This window comes from Mauremys mutica, chromosome 8 (assembly GCF_020497125.1).
Source record: "Mauremys mutica isolate MM-2020 ecotype Southern chromosome 8, ASM2049712v1, whole genome shotgun sequence".
Classification (NCBI taxonomy): domain Eukaryota; kingdom Metazoa; phylum Chordata; order Testudines; family Geoemydidae; genus Mauremys; species Mauremys mutica.
The window spans coordinates 56,881,134-56,888,288 of NC_059079.1; the positions used below are offsets into that span (position 1 = coordinate 56,881,134).

The 7,155-nt window shown below is 45.6% G+C and overlaps 1 long non-coding RNA gene across 3 annotated transcripts in view; it reads right to left on the bottom strand.

The window, feature by feature from the left end:
- Window positions 1–7,102, bottom strand: part of LOC123375926 — a 70,311-nt gene extending 63,209 nt beyond the window's left edge. For 2 of the 3 annotated variants that reach the window (XR_006581625.1, XR_006581627.1), the window contains exons 1-2: window positions 6,826–7,102; window positions 1,171–1,261 (exon numbers count right to left, since the gene is read on the bottom strand). This is a non-coding gene — a long non-coding RNA (uncharacterized LOC123375926). The remainder of the gene's footprint in view (window positions 1–1,170; window positions 1,262–6,825) is intronic. The other variant, XR_006581626.1, reaches the window with a different exon arrangement.
- Between the last annotated feature and the right edge of the window lie 53 nt (window positions 7,103–7,155).

Here is a 7,155-nt window from a genome sequence, read left to right on the forward strand (position 1 = left end):
AGAAACTGAACCTCAGTCTCACATCACCTAGGCAGGGCTCTAACCACTGGACCATCCTTCCCCTATTGTGAAGCCCTGCCCTTTGGCTGCTCTATCACCATCCTTTGCTCTGTAGTTTTCTCATTTTATGAACTGACTCCGTGACTATTTGCTCTCATAAAAATGGGATTTTCAGGCAGTTGCTTAGGAGACAGGGAGAGGGTACACAAAATCAGGAGTCTCCCAGGGAAACTGGAATACTTAGCATGGTTACAGATTAACTTGGCCCAGGGAAAGTTCCTCCTAAATCCCCCAATAGTTGAGACTTTGGCTTCAGCCCCAAACCAAGAGGGACTATCTCCCTTCCAGAACTCTTGGTTATTTTTGTGTATAACACAAATCTGGCTACTCTCATTATCCATATCAATTCCTTTTTGAATCCTGCTACACTCTTGGCCTCAGTGATATCCTGTGGAAATGAGTTCCACCGGCTAGCTGTGTATTATGTGAAAACGTATTTCCATTGGTAAGCTTCTTGAATTTTATATAGACATTTACAGTTTATTTTTGGACCATGCACCCATTTTTATTTAACCCCTTCATCTGACACCATGTTGATTTAATAGCAGTTACCTCTGATATTTACCAACCCTTGTTCCAGTTCTGCTGTATTGTGTGTCCTGTCTGGATGCAGAGATACCTTTGTACTACTGACATCTCTCACATATGTCTCTGCCTGACTTGAATGCTCCTCATTACCTGCCAGCTTTCCAGTCTAGCTGCCCAGTGTGTGGAACTGGAAGCATTTCAGAGAAAGCGACTACAGAAGTCCTGCCACGGAGCCTTCTTCCTAGCAAGCTATATTTAATTTTCAGGACCAATCTCCTACGTCTCCCTGTGTCACCGGTACCAATATGTAGCACAAACACAGTAATTAGAAATCTCATGGTATCTGCTCCCTTTGCATGCTACACGCAAGTTGCCAAACAATTCTCATGATTCCTACTTACCCAGCTACTGATATTTCTAAAGATTCATAGACTCATAGACTCTAGGACTGGAAGGGACCTCGAGAGGTCATCGAGTCCAGTCCCCTGCCCCCATCACTGTAGCCTCTTTTCATTGCTCACATGTAACCACCTCCCGTAGAGCAATATTCTTGGTGCATGAGAAATGATCAGCCTTGCCTACCTCAATCAGAAAGTGTGTTCTGTCCCCCATTGTGAGACTGTCTTCTGCAACTGGAGGATCAGAGAAGTCAGTTCTGAGATGTTTCAGGGCCCTACAAGGGATGAGGTGCAATTAAAACCCTAGTTGACTGTTATAACATTGAAAAATTATTGTGTAGGGTTTAGTGTCAAGTTATCGCTGGCTTATTCCCACCATTGAAAACCTTTAAAATCTTTTACTAAAACACACACACAAAAGAGGAAATGAAACACAGTTACAGCATTTGAAATTAGTAAATCTCATTTAACTTAGTTCTCTTATTGCCTTTCCTTTAGTTGTGCAATCTTCTCTAGAGACAATCCTCAGTTTGACACTGTTTAGCCAGTATTAAGGAAGAAGGGTTAGCTGTCCATTTTGGGGAAAAGAGGGCAAAATCAGTTTGAATGGTTTTGAGTTACTGATGAAATCAGAATTTGTTCCCTTTAAGACCAAGATAAAAACCACAAAGGGAGAAAGAAATAATAGCAAATATAGAAAATGTATCTCCTGTTTCTGATACCTTCTTACTTTCAACGTAGCTGCTGAGAAAGTACAGGCCCACCACATAATCTTATCAGGTATTCTAAGACCTGGCCAACTTTTACTAGCATCAGCATTACTTTTAGCTTATATAGGCTCATAGCAGTGTTAGAAAAGGTGAAAGTTATTGTGGCACTCTGTACCTCTAAATCAGTGGTTTTCAAACTTTAGCAACCCAAGGACCCCCATTTTGATTTAAAATTTTTCACAGACCCTCAAGGCCCCCGTTTGGCCCCAAGTCCTGTCCCCACTTCACCCCTTCCCCCAAGGCCCCACCCCCACCCCACCTCTTCCCGCCCCCGCTCCACCTGTACCACTCCTCTTCCTCACCTCTTTCCACCCCCTTCCCCGAGTGCGCCTGTGTCGCTGTGTACCTCGGGGGGGAACACCCAGCACCGCCATGTTCATCCTTGTAAAATGATTGTGTAGTATCCAATGCAAAGTGTGTCGCATTGGGTGTCTTCGGAAGACTCATGATGCACTGAGCATGGTTGTTTTAGTGATGTTATAGTAATTGTTGTTATAGTAATGTCACAGGTTATAATTTCATGTATATAGTTATGAGGCTGAAAATGTGTCTTCATGATTTAAAATAAGCCCAGGCAAAAACTCTCCAAGAGCAGAGAGGCAGTTCACACCTCATCAGGGCATGTATGGGACAAACGTAGCCCAGCCTCACAGGAACAAAGGATGCTGGCCTAGACAGCAACAAAAGGATCTGTTGGACTCTCAAGTGAGTTACTCCCCTTCTCTTTGGTCAGTTTGGGACTGCGATGAGGTAATGCTCACCAGATTCTGAAGGGGGGGGGAGGAGCAAAGCCAAGAGGGAAGAAAGAACATGATAAAAGGGAAAGAGATTTGCCACACTCTCTCTCTCTCTCTTCTACCTACATCTACAGCAGTGGCTCTCAAACTTTTTTAGTGGTGACCCCTTTCACATAGCAAGCCTCTGAGTGAGACCCCCCCTTATAAATTAAAAACACCTTTTTATATATTTAACACCATTATAAATGCTGGAGGAAAAGCAGGATTTGGAGTGGAGGCTGACAGCTCACGACCCCCCCCCCATGTAATAACCTCGTGACCCCGAGGGGTCCCAACCCCCACTTTGAGAACCCGTGATCTACAGACACACCAAGCAATTGAAGCGCTGATCAAAGGGGAGAGCCTGGCTGAACAGCAACCAGCCAGCCTGTGGAGAGAAGCATCTAAGTTTGTAAGTGCACTGAAAATGTTAAGATCAGTTTAGAATGCATTTTGCTTTTATTTCATTTGACCTAATCTGACTTGTTATGCTTTGATTTATAATCACTTAAAAATCTATCTTTGTAGTTAATAAATCTGTTTGTTTATTCTACCTGAAGCAGTGTGTTTGGTTTGAAGCATGTCAGAGACTCCCCTTGGGATAACAAGCCTGGTACATATCAATTTCTTTGTTAAATTGATGAACTCATATAAGCTTGCAGCATCCAGTGGGCATAACTGAACACTGCAAGATGAAGGTTCCTAGGGTTGTGTCTGGGACCGGAGATATTGGCTAATGTCATTCAGTTGCACAATCCAAGGAGCAGCTTACATGCTAGAGGCTGTGCATGAACAGCCCAGGAGTGGGAGTTCTCACAGCAGAGCAGGGTAAGGCTGGCTCCCAGAGTCAAGGATTGGAGTGACCTAACAGATCACCAGTCCAGAACACCAGAGGGGAACGTCACAGCGCTCCATCCCCGCTCCTCCCTCTCCCTCCCAGTGCCTCCTGTAAAGTAAAACCTATTTCCCTATGCTATTTTTCCCCCTATTTTTACTCACACCTTCTTGTCAACTGTTGGAAATGGCCAACCTGATTATCACTACAGTTTTTTTTCTCCTGCTGATAATAGGCCACCCTGATTACTCTCGCTATAGTTAGTATGGCAACACCCATTTTTTCATGTCCTCTGTGTTCTATCTTCCTACTGTATTTTCCATTGCATGCATCCGATGAAGTGGGTTTTAGCCCACGAAAGCTTATACTCAAATAAATTTGTTAGTCTCTAAGGTGCCACAAGTACTCCTCGTTCTTTTTGCTTATATTTAATAGGGTTGAGCAGAAGGTAAAGAATTAAACACTATATTCACTATATTACAAATAAGTGACTAGAGTTGCTTGAAGAGAAAGTGTAACCTTTTGATAGATACTGGTTCACCATTTTGATATTGTGTTTACAAAATACTGAGTGTGTACATTTTAAGGCTCTCAACTGAACTGTTAAAAATTCTGTTTAACATTCTGAAAATAAGGATGTTTTTAAAAATGAATGTGGCATTTGGCAATTAATATATACTATATATTTTTCAGGTCAAAGGTTTGAATGCAATGGCATATTGGACCTAACTGGCTGATTCACAGCAAATTGGTAGGAACAAAAGACTAATATGAGTATATTTATCAATGTTACATTGGACTACATTACTTCAGGCAACTTTCTTCTTAACAGGTGACTTCTGTGTTTAAATTCTTCCTCACAATGCCTTGCAACAGCTGAGAGCCCTGGACAGAGCAAGTTCAGTACAGCTGACGTGAATCCATTGAATAGTGTAACAAATGACCAAAAGGGTGTAATTCCTATGTAATTGCATGTTGCACCACAAAAACATAATCTATGTTTTAAAAATATAAAATGTCTTTAAGATGGTTCCTCACTGTTTGAATTAAATAAACCACATGATTAAAATGATACGGATTGCAAAATTAGTTTGTTTAGTTCACACAGTGAGGAAGCATCCTTAAAAACAATGTTATCTGCCATTTATGGCACAACACAGAAATAACACAGGGGTTGCACATTTTGGTAATGGGTACGGGTGTGGTGGTGACCCCCATTTATGATCTCCCCAAATTTAATGAATGCAGCTCCACGTATATATCCATACACAGGTACATGCCCGTCCCCTCTCAGGGGCACCCTTCCTGTCCAGTTAGTGCCAGCTGTGCCCTCTCTACCTTGCTACTGCTTCTCTATTGTCCTCCTAAGGCCCAGGAACTCCCAGCAGCTCTGGGCCTCTTGCTCCTCTACCTCACTCTTGTCCAAGGAGCAGAGAGAGACCTGTGAGAGAAGCTGTGCAGGAGCCAAGAAGGATTTAAAGTAGGAATGGGCATGGAGTGGAACCATTTTTTCACAAGGAGGTAAGGGTAAGCAGAAAGAGCCCAGCAAATCCAGCTCCACTCACTCTTCCCCTTCCTGTTTTGGAACTAACATGTCAGCTCAGAACTTCCTCTCTTGCCTGCCCCACCCCACCCCAAAACTAAAAACAAAACCCTTTCTGGTTCTCGGGCAGCTTTCGTCCTTTTGGCCCAGGCCTGTCTTTGCTCCTGAGAGAGGGGTTGAGGAGCAGGGTTCCAAAAGTGCAGGCAAACTGTTCTGTAGAAGACCAGTTGGGAATGCAGTGAGACAGGGCAAAGAAGCTGAGCCAGCCCAACACAGGATGTACTTATTCAATGCAGTACTGTTGGGATATTTGCCTAGAGAACACAGTGGGGCTGGAATATAAGGAGATTTTCATCTCTTAACCATTATCGAGCCATGTGCTATTGGCCGTTTTCAAACATTTATAACTGGCCAAATTTGGGTGGATTTTCACAGGGACAGTAAAAGAAATCTCCCTGAACCCAGAGCTCTTTCTTCACCCATTTCAAATCCTTACTCCAAACCAGGAAGGCACTAGAACTTCTTAAATATATGGCTGTAAGGGTTTTTTTGTTTTTGTTTTTAAACATTGTCAAAACAACCTCATTCTTGGAAATGGCTATACTGTTTTTGCTAAAACTCCCAACAAAATTCAGCCTGAGGCAGACATCTGGCATGGAAAATCTCAACCCAGATGGTTAAAGTTTCGCAAAGTTTAACCAACTGAAAACAGAGTGTCAGAGGGAGTAGCCGTGTTAGTTTGGATCTGTAAAAAGCGACGAAGAGTCCTGTGGCACCTTATAGACTAAGAGAAGTATTGGAGCATACTGGAGAAAGCTTATGCTCCAAATACTTCTCTTAGGGTACGTTTATACTTACCGCGCGGGTCGACGCGGCGAGTTCGACTTCTTGGAGTTCGAACTATCGCGTCTGATCTAGACGCGATAGTTCGAACTCCGGAAGCGCCGCGGTCGACTCCGGTACTCCACCGCGGCAGGAGAAGTTGGCGGAGTCGACCTTGGAGCCACGGAGTTCGCTTCCGCGGCGTCTGGACGGGTAAGTCATTCGAACTAGGGTAGTTCGAATTCAGCTACGTTATTCACGTAGCTGAATTCGCGTACCCTAGTTCGACCCCGGGGCTGTGTGTAGACCAGGGCTAAGTCTATAAGGTGCCACAGGACTCTTTGTTGCTGAAAATAGAGTGTTATAATGGAAAATAATATGCAGTTTTAAATCTAGGCATTGCTGCCAGCTCTACCTGTAAGGAAGGAAACAAATAGGGTGGATAGGGCCAGATTAAGGCCCTAGACACCATAACATGGTTCTCCCATACTGTGGTCCCACCTTCCAATTGGAGTTGTGGTGGCAGGGGTACTATCTTCCCACTGAGGCAAAAGCAGTGAGATGAGTCCCCCTTCTGTAACCCCAAGAGTAGTAGCAGATTCCCCTCCTCAAGGGGAGCAGGGGTTCCCTAGAAATCCAAAGGCCAGGAAGTATCTTAGGTGGGTGCATAGAGTGGGCACTGAAGGATCCCCAGAATACTGGACATTCTGGTACCTCCAGGAACACCCTGCCAGCGTGATGTGTGTGCAAGCTCATGCCTCACAGACTATGCCATTTTGAAGAGCAAATCGCTCTGCTCCCACCAGTATGAACTGAGATGCACAGTGCACACAAGGTCATATCGGTGGCACTGGCACATTCTTTAAAATGGTGCCTTCTGGGCATGTTACTAGACAAAACCATGCTCGGTTTTGCCTCAGTACTGGCTAGGGGACAAACCACCCCCCAATAAGCCTCTCTGGCTTCAAACTGGCCCATGGGTGGCCTGGGGCCTGTTGCAGTTGTCTCCTGGCACACAAAGCCCCCAAACAGGGTGTTTACAGGACCCCCCCGCAGCAGTGGGGCATGGAGTCACCACACCATTCAGACGCACAGGGGTGGTCACCTCTCTCAGCTACCGCACCAGGCTCTCTGCAGACTCAGGCCTTGTTGCCAGCTATAACTGGGGGCTGGGAAGCGGCACCTCTGCCCTCAGCAGGGGACTCCAGGAGCTGAGGGCTTAGCCCTCATCGCCCTGGGGACGGGGCCTCGAAGGCCACTTTCGCCTCCCCTCAGCCTGAGGGCGCGAGGCGGCAGCCCCACCCCCCCAGTACAGGGCGGGGTACGCACGCCTCGCGTCACGCACCTACCCCACTCTCGGGGGGAGGCGATGCGCTCTCCCGTGTCACGTGACAGAGCACCGCCCCTCACGCCCCTTTCCCAC